Source organism: Rattus norvegicus, chromosome X, assembly GCF_036323735.1.
Source record: "Rattus norvegicus strain BN/NHsdMcwi chromosome X, GRCr8, whole genome shotgun sequence".
Taxonomy (NCBI): Eukaryota; Metazoa; Chordata; class Mammalia; order Rodentia; family Muridae; genus Rattus; species Rattus norvegicus.
The window spans coordinates 108,368,174-108,382,798 of NC_086039.1; the positions used below are offsets into that span (position 1 = coordinate 108,368,174).

Sequence of the window (14,625 nt, forward strand, 5' to 3'; positions counted from 1 at the left end):
TTCTTATGTGTAACTGCTCTAATGTGTCTGGGAAACACTGTTTTCTTTTCACTACCTCTGGCTCTTATAGTCCTTCCTGGTCTTCTTCCATATGGAGATGATCCCTGAGACTTTAGACAGAGAGCAATGTGATACAAATGTCCCATTTAGAACCAAACACTCAACAATAACTTATTCTCTGCACATTGGCCAGTTGTGGGTTTCAGTGTGAATTTCCACTTAATGAGAAAGAGGCTTTTCTCAAAAGGTATGAGGGATTCACTAAAAATGTTAAGAAGTGATTTAATATTATGTTTATTTAGCAGAGTAACAGTAGTAAGTCCTGGTCTAAGGCCCTGTTGACTTCTCTAGTCTCATGTTCTTGGCCCCAGAATTGGTATCGGGTATGGGTTTCGCTTATGGAGTGAGCCTTAAACCCGAGTAGAAAATAGCTGGTTCCTTCCATGACCTTTGTGCCATGGTTGCATTAGTGGGAATATCTTTCCGGGCGAGCTGTTATTGTAGGTCACAGGGCTCACCGATGGCTAAGATTGCTGGTTACTTTTCTTCTGGTAGCATGCATAGCACCTTCCAGCCCTATAACAACTAGCCAAGACCAGCTTCATTTCTCCATGGCCTATGACTCGAGAATGTGTTGCCTTCAGCCATAGGGTCATACTGTCAAGTTGGGAGGGAAACAAGAGCAACGGCAATGGTTAGTAGTATTTGGTGGCCTATGGGACTTCTGCTGCTTGGCCTTTCCCAACATGCTAGGTCGTATCCTCAAACTATGAACTAAAATAAATAGAGTCTGTCTCAAGTTGCTTCTTATCTTATAATTGATATCTTATCTTATATTCATATCTTATATGAAAAACACTAATAATATGAACACTCAGAACTCCTATCAAAGTTTCTCCATCCAGTCTCCATATTGGAGTCAGAATGGTATATCAAGAATTTGATTTTATTTTATTTAGGTTTTTATTAGAATGTGTTAATTAGAAATTAGTTTTATTATGACATTTTCATACAGATATAGAAAGTTTCTTAATCATGTTTACCACTCTTCTTTTCCCTTTCCTATTCCTACTGCTCCTCTTCTTTTTCCCAACTGGTCCATGCCTTCATTCAATGAGTTTCATTGGGATTGCTTATTGGATGATGGATGGGTTAGGGGTTATTTACAGGATCATGGGCACCATACAAGTGGCTACTCCACTGAAGAAAAAAATGCACCTCTCTCAGCAACCACTAGCTCTATATAGATACTTTGTGGGTAACAAAGATGTGTAAGCTGTTTCTTTACACAGGTAACAGATTCCTTTGGACAGCAGAAGGTTTTTTTTTATTTCCTGAGGTCCCACTTGTGAATTGTTGGCTGTATTTCCTAAAAAAAAAAGTCTTATTCAGAAAGTCCATATGCATACCTATCTTATAAGTGTAAACCCTACTTTATAATGTGATGCTTTCAATGTTTCAGAGCTAAAACTGTTTTCTTTGATCCATATGGAATTGATAGTTGTAGATGGTGAGAGATAAAAATCAGGTTCCTGGAAGAGCTTGAAGGGGCTCGAGACCCCAAAAGTACAACAATGCCAAGCAACCAGAGCTTCCAGGGACTAAGCCACTACCTAAAGACTATACATGGACTGACCCTGGACTCTGACCCCATAGGTAGCAATGAATATCCTAGTAAGAGCACCAGTGGAAGGGGAAGCCCTGGGTCCTGCTAAGACTGAACCCACAGTGAACTAGTCTATGGGGGGAGGGCGGCAATGGGGGGAGGGTTGGGAGGGGAACACCCATAAGGAAGGGGAGGGGGGAGGGGGATGTTTGCCCGGAAACCGGGAAAGGGAATAACACTCGAAATGTATATAAGAAATACTCAAGTTAATTAAAAAAAAAAAAATCAGGTTCCACTTTTTTTACATGTAGATTTCCCATTTTCTTAGTACTATTTGCTGAAGAAGTAAATTTCTTCAATGTATATTTTTGACATATTTGTAGCTGTATGGGTTTGTATCTAGATATCTAACTCTTTCCCATAAATATTCTGTTTGTATCATGTGTATGAATGTGTACATAAATATGTACATATGTCCAGTCTTACTCATTTGCTTAGGATTGTTTTGGTCATCCAAGGACTTCATGCTTCCAAATGAATTTTGAAACTGTTTTTACTGTTTCTGTGAAGAATGGCATTGGAACATTGATGGAGATTGCACTGAAGATTGTTTTCAATAAAATAGCACTTTTCAATAAATTGTTTTTCTGACATATGAGTGGCCCAAGAGTATAACTTTGATCAAGACTATCCTTTTCTTAAAATACTTCAAGTATACTTCAAATTTTCATGGTCTTTATAACAATGTCACTCATCTCTTAGGCCTCATCTTTCCCAGTTTTCCTCTTTGTAGGATGCTTCAGCCATTCCAAATTAGGGTCAATTTCCTAATAAGTTATCCTAACTCATTTTCAGGCTTCCAAATCTGGTGTACCTCTGAATGGAGTATTCTCATCTCCCCACTTAATACATTTCTCGATAGCCTGAAGTGTTAGCCTTCAGATCACCAGCTCTAAGAAGCACTCTGTGATCCTAACAGGCCTTTTTATTTACATTCCTTTATGAGCTTCTGTAGCATCCTTAAATATTATCCATAGCCATTGAATGGAAATCAGACGTAGAAAAACATGGGAAAACTCTATATGGCCCAGGTGCAACTGGACACTTGGGCTTGAGAAGAGGGAGGCAGCTGCATCCATCGTGCTCTCTTTAAGAAGAAGTGATCGTAGCTTTATCAGAAGAGAAAATGTGTTAACAGTTTAGCCAGGCGTGATGGCATATACTTTTAATCTCAGCATTTGGGAGGCAGAGGCAGGCAGATCTCTGTGAGTTTGAGGCAGCCTGGTCTACATAAAGAGTTCCAGGACACCTAGAGCCTAGGACACGGAGAAACTCTGTCTCCAAGAAAACCAAACCAAACCAAACCAAACCAAGAACAACAAACAGACAAACAAAAAGGAGCCTTCATTCTGATAGTGAAGAATACAAACTTGGTGCCAATTTCCTGAGAGTTGCTAGTAGCACTGGAATCTCAGTGTCTAAAGACCGGAAGGGGTGATAATATGCAGTCATTTTAGAAAGGTAAAAGAGATGCAGATAGCTCGTTTCCAATCGACATGGAGAAGAAGATTTTTGGTCCCATTTACTGTCCCTTTATTTTTATAATGATAATGCCATGTTAAAATTGCTTTTTAAGTTTGTCTCTATAACAACGACGGATGACTTTGAGGACTGGCAATCTGTTTCATTGATCTTTGTATCTCAACTGCCTAACCAAGTTTTGAATACTTCAGCTTCTTTGAAGGAAAAGAGTTTCCTTCAAGATTAGACTTGAACAACCCACCTAGCAGATCCTCCTCATTTTATATACATTGTTCACATCTGAGCCTTTAAAAGAACGCATTGTCTCTAAGAAATCAATGAAAAAATAGCAAAGCTGGCAGAACTGCTTGAGGTTATCAGGGTGGAGACTCACTTCTCTTTGACTCCTTAATTTTTGTGTATGCATATTAACACTCCATTGTTCTTTCAGCCACAATCAATGAAGATTGGAAAATATTCCTATTGGAACTTTCATTGAAATAATTTGGCTAGTCTTATCAACTTTAAGCCTAATTTCTGACAGCTTAAAGATAATACTTTTAAACATGGACTATTTAGTGCAACAAAATCTCATGAATCAACTAAATTTTTTAATTTTTCTCAATGTTTTTGAAGCATGCTGTTGACATTCTATTTGCTTGTTAATGAAATTAGAAAGCCAGAGGAACAATTTCTGTTAGTGCAGGATCATGGTATTTTATTTTTTGAGACAATTTCTTACTGTGTAGCCCTGGCTGGCCTAGAACTCCTATGTAGACCTCAAGATGGCTTCAAACTCACAGGGACTCACCTACCTCTGCCTCAAAGTGATGGGATTAAAGACATGGGCCACCATATCCAGCCCTAGCAAACATCATGATTTTGAGTGATTTTTCTGTCATTGTTAAACAAAGATGGCATATTTTTTCCTTCTGGGTAAAAAGTAATCCAAAATACAATTATGACATAATCCAGGAAAGGAGCCCCTTTATCTGTGCACAGTTTTGATAGCCATAGGTTTTTCTCCTGATCCTCTTATAAATCTTAGACTACCCAAATAGATGTCAGCCTACCGGTGAAAGAGAGAATGGACTAACAGTAACACTTGGACTCTAATCAGTCTCAATGAAGGGTATCATGGAATTATTCAACAGGTAACATGAATGGGTGAATATTAAGATCCACCTTGAAGAAATACTTCATTTGCAAAGTGATTAGCAAAGTCTGACCTACTTTATTGAGACAGACTTTTGGTCTCTTTTAAGAAAAAATTAAGTATAAATTTACAATTGCATTTAGTGAGGACAAATGCCAAGTTAAAAGTAACAGAGCAAGAGCTGGGACTATAGCTCAGGTGACACTGCTTTCCTGGAATGCTCAAAAGCCCTAGTTTTGATCCCCAGTATGGCAAAGGCCCTCCAACCAAAGTGATCCAAAAACAATGAAGTTAATTTAATCAAATTTCAAGTTCAAAAGAAATGACATATTTTTTATATTCAATAGAAGCTTATTTTGTTACCCTTTTGCTGCACTGGGAATCAAAGCCAGGGCTTTGGTAACAAAATCAATCTTGTCCTTTCTAAGCCATGGATCAATAAATAGTTACAATTGATTCTGACAAGAGCACCAAGTGAATTCAATGGGAAAAAATGGTATTTACAGCAAATGGTGCTAGAACAGCGAGATATTCATGGGCAAAATCCTAGTAGTGAGTAATAAAAACTTACTAAACATCTGACTCTGTCTGCTGACTCTAGAACATTGTCTACTAAATCTTCTGAAGACTCATCTGTTTTAGAAAAATACAAACTGAGTCAGTGCTTATTATTTGATTCTCTTGGAAAATTAATTTTATTGCTGCTTATTTTTAATTCTTTACTTATCCATTTAATTTTTAAGTTTTTGCACATTTATATGCTTATATTGAGTATAATTCCCCAACACCCTCCATTTTCTTGCTTCTTCTCCTCCTACTAACTTCCCTTGTTCCTCTAGATAGTTTTAATTCTATGCCATGCATACATTTGTGACTTTTATATGTCCATACAAAATGTAGAAATCCCAAACAAGAGAAAATATGTTATTTCTTATCAATGTGGGGCCCGATTTTGTATGTTAGGCGTTAACTGTTGAAGTGGAAGGTACTAAGTGTCCACTATGCAGTTTAGTATCTCACTCACAATGTTATTTCAGCATATTTTATTTTACTATCTAAGTTCAATCCGAAGGGGCAGGAGAGACAGTGATTGGAGAACACGTGCTGTTCTTAGAACTGGTTCCTGGCACCCATATCAAGTGGCTCAAAACTACCTGTAACTCCAGTTCGAGGGGTCCTGATCCCCTTTTCTGGCATCTATGGACGCTGTCCACACATGGCGCATATGCAGACAAGAAGATATATAATACGCACAAATAAAAACAAATTCAGTCCTGAGGCACTGCATACAGGTGATTCAGTGCTTAAGAGCATACACTGCTCTCCACAGAACTCTAGTTCAGTTCCCATAATTCCTATTCGGCGGTTCACAGCCACCTGGAACTCCAGCTCTTTGTGGAATCACTCACCTGCACAGACCCTCCCCTCCACAAGTACACATCATTAAAAAAGTAATCATAAACAAAATAAACAATTCAGTCACTCATATTTTCTTCGGAATCTGTGTTATCATCTTGTTATTTTCCACAATAACAATTGCAATAATCTTTATCTTGTTCATTATTTCTTAATGGCTACAAGTGTTATTTATTTATTATGCATTCATTTTGGTGTGTGGCCAGTTTTCTCAGTGTGTGTGTGTGTGTGTGTGTGTGTGTGTGTGTGTGTGTGTGTGTGTATGTGTATGTGTGTGAGTATTCAGACAGTATCTCTACTTCCAATTTGCATCTCTAGCACCACAATGGTTTTTATTTATGAGCATTTTAAAATGACACCATATATGTGAACTAACTTGACTTATCCAAAAAAATGAATATATACACTTCCATTCTTGTAGGTATATGACTTTTGAAATTATTATGAGACATTAAGTTGGCAAGTATCTCTTCCTTCTCAATGTCCTCCCTTTCAGACTCTCCCTGTCCTCCACTTCATTGTTATACTTTGTAATTGCCTTCTGAGCTTTTTGCAACCACACATCATGTGATGCTAACACCTTATAGCAACCCTGAACTCTCGTTCGTCACGCTCTCTGTGAGTTCCTTTTTCCCTGGATTTCAAGTACGGAGTGAGATGCTGTTGTCGAGCTGTCTCGCTTTCTTTTTTCTCCCTTCCATTTGTTCTGTGTTTAATGCCAATTATTTTGCGTCATTAATCTTGTAATCAAAACATTCGTTGGTTGAATTTATAGCATCTACACCTCAGCAAGCATCACATTCTTTCTGATGTTCTGAAATTTATTCCCTTAAAGCTGTTAATCTTGTATTAACAAGAACCTTCTTGATCCTCCAAAACTGCTTTCAGGGCCACAAGCTTGGAGCTGGGAGTGCGAGTGTATGATAGCTTCCCAAGACACCTTCAAGGTTGGACCCTTTAAGAGGAAAAGGGTCATTTCCAAGGGGTAGGTTCATTTTGTTTTTCAAAATGGATTTCAAGGGGGTTATGGTCATTGTTAAAACATTCCAGGCATAATAATAATAGCAATACTGTGACATAATCCTCATAGGCAGCTCTTGCTGTAGGCACACTGGTGTGTGCCTTAAATAAATGCACGTCTGAGAAAGCATTTATATTATTCATCTTTATAAAAATTTAATTATGTACAATACAACTGAGAGAAATTATGATACCCATCACACATAAAAATATACACTAATACAATTTAGTTAAAAAGATCAAGGACAAGGTCATGGATTAGTGGTAGAATGCCCACCCATTATTTTACGCAAGGCCTGGATTCAATCCTCAGCACTACAAGAAGTTCCATATAATGAAATAGATAGTTACCAAGTAACTCTTATTTTCAGTGGCGAGTTCTTCTCATTCATTAGCAATGATTTCTCCCCTTCTTCATGGAAGCAATTATACTAATTATTCAAATATCTGTCACTTCCTACTTGGAATCACATTTGTCAAAAGAAAGGCCTGCAAGTAATTCAAGAAGCAACTATCTACACTTAAAAGCCATGTTTCAAGAGAATATTTCTCTCACCTTCCTGGCTTTAAAAATATTTTATCAAAGAAATATTATTCCTATATGGTTCAAACATCATTTTACTGAACAATTACTAGCATGGTTACTTTTGTCAACTTGATACAATCTAGGCTTGGTGTCTGTGGGTTTTACTGCTGTGAAGAGACACCATGACCAAGGCAAGTCTTATAAAAGACAACATTTAATTGGAGCTGGCTTGCAGGTTCAGAGGTTCAGTCTAGTATCATCAGGGCAGGAGCATGGCAGCATCCAGGCAGGCATGGTGCAGGAGGAGCTGAGAGTCCTACCTCTTCATCTGAAGGCTGCTACAGGAAGACTGACTTTCAGGCAGCTAGGGTGAGGGTCTTAAGCCCACACCCACAGTGACACACCTACTCCAACAAGGCCACACCTAGTCCAACAAGACCACACTTCCAAATAGTGGCCCTCCCTGGGCCTAGCATGTACAAACCATCACAGTTGGGGAAAGAGTTTTGGTAAGAGGTTGACTAGATCAGGTTGTCCTGTGTGAGATTGTCTTGATTACTTTTATTGAGGTGGGAAGACCCACCCACTATTGGGAGCATCATTTCCTGTTCAGGGATTCCGTACTGTGTAAGGGTAGAAAGAAAATAAGAGTCAGACACTAACATGGATACACTAAATCATTGTTCTTCTCTTGACTGTGGATAAAGTATGACTAGTTGCTTCAAGTCCCCAATTCCTTGACTGTCCCACAATGATGGACTATCACCGAAAATGATGAGCCAGTTTAACCCTTAAGTTGTTTTGGTCACAGTATTTTGTCACGGTAACAGCGAAATAAATTAAGACAGTTACTATATTAATCCCGTTTCATACATTGATATGCATGTCCAGTTTAGGTAGAGATTACGACTAGATTCTCCAAAGCTGTTTGGAACAGTTTCTGTTTTGCTCACAGAGTCAGAGAGCTCCTATTCCAGTTCCTCAGCTTGGCTAGCGCTATGCTAATTGTGACATTGGTGATGTATCATTGTAACTGTAATACAAATTTCTCTGATAACTAATAATGATGCCTGCTTTGTAATGCATTTCTCAGTCATTTTGATATCTTCTTTTGTTGAGTGACTCTTCAAGTCTCTTGTCTCTTTTGCATGGATCTTTCTGTCTTTTTTTTTATGATGAGAATTCTTTCTTTCATAGGTGAGTCACTTCTCAGTTATATACATTTACAAGTATTGGTTCCTACCTAATGCCCTCAAACTTTTAAAATTAATTTTATACAACATACAAAATAATGGGTTTCGTTGTGACATTTTAATACATGTAAGCATCAAATGATTCTTACATATAAACTTAAACCCATATTCTGCATGTAAGAGAAAATCTGTCATATTTATCTTTGTTGGTTTATTTTGCTTAACTTGATTTTGAGTGCCCTCAATTTTTCTGAAATTGCCATAATTTCTTTCTTCTTTACAACTAAGTAAAAGGTTATTAGTTACATGAATTACATGTTTTTTCCTCAGTCACCTATTGGTGAATGTGATAGTACTAATTTTCAACTTGATAACATCTATAGCCACCGGGGATATATTGCTCTGAACATGTATGTGAGGAAATTATCTAGATTAAATTAATTGAGGTTCAGAGACTTGCCCACTGTGGGTGGCACTGTTCCATGGCTGGGATCCTGGACTTCATAAATGGAGCAAAGAAACCCAGCAGTGTGTATGGATTTCTTGCTCTCTGCTTCTTGACTGTGGATGCAACGTGAGCAGCTCCCATAAGTTCCTGCCATTGTGACTTCTTCCTCATGACAGAATATACATGTTATTGTGAGCCGGAGCGAACCTTTTCTTTTTAAAGTTGTTTTTGCCAAAGTATTTTATCAAAGCAATAAGAAGAGAAGCTAGGACAAGAAGCACGTGCACTGGTTCCATGTTGCCTGTTTTATTGCCACAACAAAGTATCTGATAGGAAAGAAGCAACGTAAGGAAAGAAAGATTTATTTTGGCTTATATTTAAGAAGGGATAGAATTCATCACAGAGGGAAGATGGTAGTGGGAATATGATGTAGTGTGGGGCTTGAAAAGGAAGGGCTCCCTTAGGCTTACACAATGCTTAGATGAGTGGCACTTCTTAAGAAGATTTAGGAAGTGTGACCTTGTTAGACTAAGTGTGGCCTTGCTGGAGGAAGTGGGTCACTGAGGTTAGGCTTTGGGGTTTAAAAAGCCCAAATCAGGTCAGAGGATCTGGATGTAGAACTCTCAGCTATTTCTCTAGCACCATGTCTGCCTGCCTGCTGCCACGCTCCCTGCCACGATGATAATGGACTAAAACCCATGAAACTATAAGCAAGTCCCGATTAAATGCTTCTTTTTATAAGAGTTACTGTGCTCGTTGTTTCTCTTCACAGCAATAGAACAATGCCCAAGACACGCAGTTCCATTGCGTCTGTGGGAGGCAGACAGAGATGGACACTGCTGATCAAGTAGCTTCCTTCCTCCCCCTTTTATTCATTCTTGGACCCCAGCCAATGGGTTATTGCTTTTTGCATTGAGGTTGGAGTTTAAACTCTCAGGAAATGCCTTCACAGACACGGCCTGAGGTATACCTTCCAGATGATTTCAAATCTAGTCATGTTGACAATGAAGATTAACAATCAAACATATCTTGCCTATTGTGAACAATACCATAAAAACATGAATATGCAAGTATCTCTGAGGTGTGTTGACAGAGTCCTTCAGGTATATAATCTGGAGTGGTATGGGTAGGTGGATCATATAATAGTCACAGTTTTAGGATCCTTTTGGAGAAATCTCTGTGCTGATTTTCAGAGTGGCCAACCAGTTTGCCTCCTTACCAGCAGCGCCTAAGTGTTCTTCATAACCTAATTAGCCTTTTTTGTCATTTTTGTTTTACTGTCCAAACTTTTGTCTACAATGCACTCTGAAGTGTTTCATACAGGTGTGAACTTGGGGCCAAGATTCATTTCCTTTTTTAATTCCTTCTATTGATCCAGCACAATAAATCCCTTTCTTCTCTGCAGTGTTGTCATTGTCATAAATCAATATCTGTGAGCACTGGATGTATTCCTAGACTTTATTATAGTTCATCTGGGATTTTACAAGGTATCGCTTTACTGTTGTTAATGTAACTTTTATAAAAAAAAGTTTTAACCTGATGATATTAATTTTCCTTTTGTTCTTCTACTTTATAATTACCTTGGCTATCCTTGGTGTCTTAATTTGTTTCTGTTGTGATAAAGACATTGTGACCAAATTAACTTGGGCAGGAAATGTTTTATTTTGCTTTCATATCTTGACTACAGTCCATCATTGAGACAAGCCGAGGCAGGAATTCTAGAAGGGCAGGAACCTAGAGGAAGAAACTGAATTGGACATCATGGAAGATTGCCGCTTACTGGCTTGGTCTCCATGGCTTGCTCAGCCTGCTCTTTTAGAGAACCTAGGACCACCAGCTGGGGAGTGACACCATATCCAATGTACTGGCACTTCTGCATCAATCATTAATCAAGAATTTGATTGGAAGTATTTTCTCAGTTGCCGTTCCTCTTCCCAGAGACTCTAGCTGATAAAAATCTAATCAAGACACTTGAGTCCTTGCTCTACTTTCTCTCCACTCTGGAGTCATCTTGAAAATGTGGACTAAAATAAGAAAATGCATTGAGATTTTCTTTCTTTTTTCTTTTTTCTTTTTCAGTGTAGGCCATAATTTGACTGACTGGAAGGGCATATAAAAAATAGTATAACTGTACATTGCCTTTAAACTAAAAAACCTCAAACTCTTTCCTCAGAAATGGCACATAAGTCTGTTCACTGAACTTGCAGGTAGGGCCTCAGTGAGAAAATAATCAATGGGACAAGAATCAGTATGAACCGTCATTGACTCAGGAGAGACAAGGGCAAGATGGTGCAGGTCCATGATAGAGAGCTGGAGGGTGGGAGGGGCCTGGCTCGCTGTTAGCCCATATCTTTTTTTTTTTTATTAACTTGAGTATTTCTTATTTACATTTTGAGTGTTATTCCCTTTCCTGGTTTCCAGGCAATCATCCCCCTAATCCCTCCCCCTCCCCTTCTTTATGGGTGTTCCCCTCCCCATCCTCCCCCCATTGCCGCCCTCCCCCCAACAATCTAGTTCACTGGGGGTTCAGGCTTAGCAGGACCAAGGGCTTCCCCTTCCACTGGTGCTCTTACTAGGCTATTCATTGCTACCTATGAGGTTGGAGCCCAGGGTCAGTCCATGTATAGTCTTTGGGTAGTGGCTTAGTCCCTGGAAGCTCTAGTTGCTTGGCATTGTTGTTCATATGGGGTCTCGACCCCTTCAAGCTCTTCCAGTTCTTTCTCTGATTCCTTCAATAGGGGACCTATTCTCAGTTCAGTGGTTTGCTGCTGGCATTCGCCTCTGTATTTGCTGTATTCTGGCTGTGTCTCTCAGGAGAGATCTATATCCAGCTCCTGTCGCCCTGCACTTCTTTGCTTCATCCATCTTGTCTAACTGGGTGGCTGTATATGTATGGGCCACATGTGGGGCAGGCTCTGAATGGGTGTTCCTTCTGTGTCTGTTTTAATCTTTGCCTCTCTATTCCCTGCCAAGGGTATTCTTGTTCCCCTTTTAAAGAAGGAGTGAAGCATTCGAATTTTGGTCATCCTTCTTGAGTTTCATGTGTTCTGTGCATCTAGGGTAATTCAAGCATTTGGGCTAATAGCCACTTATCAATGAGTGCATACCATGTATGTCTTTCTGTGATTGGGTTACCTCACTCAGGATGATATTTTCCAGTTCTGACCATTTGCCTACGAATTTCATAAAGTCATTGTTTTTGATAGCTGAGTAATATTCCATTGTGTAGATGTACCACATTTTCTGTATCCATTCTTCTGTTGAAGGGCATCTGGGTTCTTTCCAGCTTCTGTGTTAGCCAATATCTTCCTGTGCCTAGATCTGCCCAGATGTGCTTGGAAAGGGGCCAAGTGTCCAATGAGATCAGCAGCTCATCTGCCTTCACAGCACACCAGGAAGCCAAGGACAGCAGAGCCATCGTCTTTTGCAGGGGGAGTGGATGCCTATATGGCTGCTGGGGCAGTAGAGGTGTCACTGTCCAAGCCAAGGCTAACGGAGCTCCTGAGCTGCCCGTGTCTGTCTCTCCCTCCACCAGCCTGCCCATGGACTGTCACTGGATAGCTTTGACACAGTTGGCTGGGTATAGGCCAACCTGGCCGCTGTCTAAACGTCCCTTGCACCAACCCTGTCCATCTTCATCCTCTATCTTGGTCAGCAAATCCTAGCCTTGAAGCTCAGCTCATAGTGTTCCTGTCCCTTATAGTCATAGAGGGCCTGAACTCACACTTCTGTTCCTGAGGTCGTGCCCTCAGCAAATGGGTTAGAGTCCCCGTTGGCATCTGTGGAGGAAAAAGGGTTGTTAGACTCATCATCAGACCAGTCAGTGGGGATAATTCTGAGTCTTCTCATAGCTGCTGACATTTTTGGCCTTCATGTCCTCCTTCTCACTGATGTTGCTGCCGCCTGTGTCGTCCTCATGCTCGAAGGGGTTATAGTTGGACTATCACTGCGTGGACTGGGCAGGGTTGCTTGGGACACTAAGGTTGCTGCCAGGCTTGTTCTATCCAGACTGGTCACTTGTCTGGTTGATTCCTGTTAGGGTGACACTGTCAGCAGCCTTCTTCTTGTCTCTCTGGCTGAAAGTTGGGTTCAGATCTGCAGACCACTCCTCAAACTGTGGCCAGTTCATAGCCATGCCTGGCCCATGGTTAGCTCAGAACCACCTCATGTCCTCTACAGCATCAGCTGCTCCAGCTCGCAGTAAATGGTTTTGTAGCTAGCCACACTGGACAGGTCCAAGTGCCGCTGAACCTCCCGGAAGAAGTGCGGGTGCTTCTCTTCAAACTGCTAGCACTGCTCGAACACCTCCTGCTCCATGTTCTCCATGTACTGCGCTGTAGTCTGGTCAAGCTCCTTCAGGGCCTTCTCATACTTGTCCTTGGTCTTTAGAACATCCTGCTTGCATTTTTCTATCTTGTCTTGCAGTTTTTTCAGCGGCTCAGGGTTGAGGGATGGATGTGCTTCACTATGGGCTTCCCGAGAGATGGCCAGCTTCTCCTCTTTGCATGCTGTGCTGTGTGCTTTCTTTGCGGCTTCCATCTCTTTCAGCTTCTTGGCCCAGGGCTTCTGGGTCTTCCGAAAGTCCTTCTCTGCTTGCGTTGTCTCCTTGAAGCCTCCCATCATCTGCTTGTAAAAGGCTTCCTTCTGCCAGTTCTGGATCTTCTCAAAGTCTTCATTCATCAGTGATGCCTTCACTTCCAGGTGTGGCTCGCTCACCCTCTCTGCTTCACACATGACAGCCATTCAGGCTTTCTCCACGGTCCCATACTGTGGTCCCTTCTCTACAAGCTACTTCCAGCGTCGGGCCCACTCAGTGAGCTGCTGTGCACATGCCTTCTCGATGCATGCCCACTCGTGCAAACAGGTCATGAGGTCACCCCACAGGCGGTGGCCATCATCAATCCGCTTCATCAGTCCGTTTGTAGTTCCCAACCTCCCAGAAACTGTCGCTGGACACTTCCACTCCCACAGAATCATCGTAGGTGACAGACATTTCTGCAGAGGGTGAAGGGACGGCAGCAGACACTCCAGTTCAGGGATCAGATGCTCAAAACCTGCAGACAGACCTTGGCCACCGATCGCCTTGGGTCCCACTGAGCACGCCAACCGGGGCGGATTGCGACTCCGACCGTTTTGCATTCTGCTCCGGTCGGTCGTACTCCCCAGCCCTGCCCCGAGATTTTCATTGAGTTGTATTACATATACTAATCAACTAAGTAGAACTGAGAGCTTCACTGTGTCCATGAGCTCTATATCCATGAGCTTAATTTTTCTATTTGTTTCTACTTTTCCTATTAATACTTTGTAGTTTCTTTTTAAATTTTAACATTTATTTATTTATTTATTTATTTATTTATTTGTGGTGTGTGTGTGTGTGTATGTGTGTGTGTGTGTGTGTGTGTGTGCATGCACACACATGTCGTTGTGCCTGTAAGGATGTCAAAGGACCTTTTACAGGAATAAGTTCTCTCCTTCTTCTATGTGGGTCCTGGGGATGAGACTCAGGCCATTGGGCTGATGGCAAGTGTCTTCGCCTACTTGACCATCTCACCATCCCTCCTTTTTCATCTATAGTTTCTTATGCAGAGGGGTGTTTCAAGGTAATTCCTAATGATATTTTAAATGATCTTTATTTTTCATTCATAATTATTTTCTTTAGTTTATTAAACTGATTCTAATACTTTTTTATCCAGTAAAATTTTTGTTTTAACTTGTCAATTCTAATATATAACTGCAAGT

The 14,625-nt window shown here is 40.6% G+C and overlaps 1 pseudogene; it reads right to left on the reverse strand.

Annotated features, from left to right (window-relative positions):
* Positions 1-12,194: 12,194 nt before the first annotated feature.
* Pacsin2-ps1 (protein kinase C and casein kinase substrate in neurons 2, pseudogene 1) lies at positions 12,195-13,879 on the reverse strand (annotated as a pseudogene).
* Between the last annotated feature and the right edge of the window lie 746 nt (positions 13,880-14,625).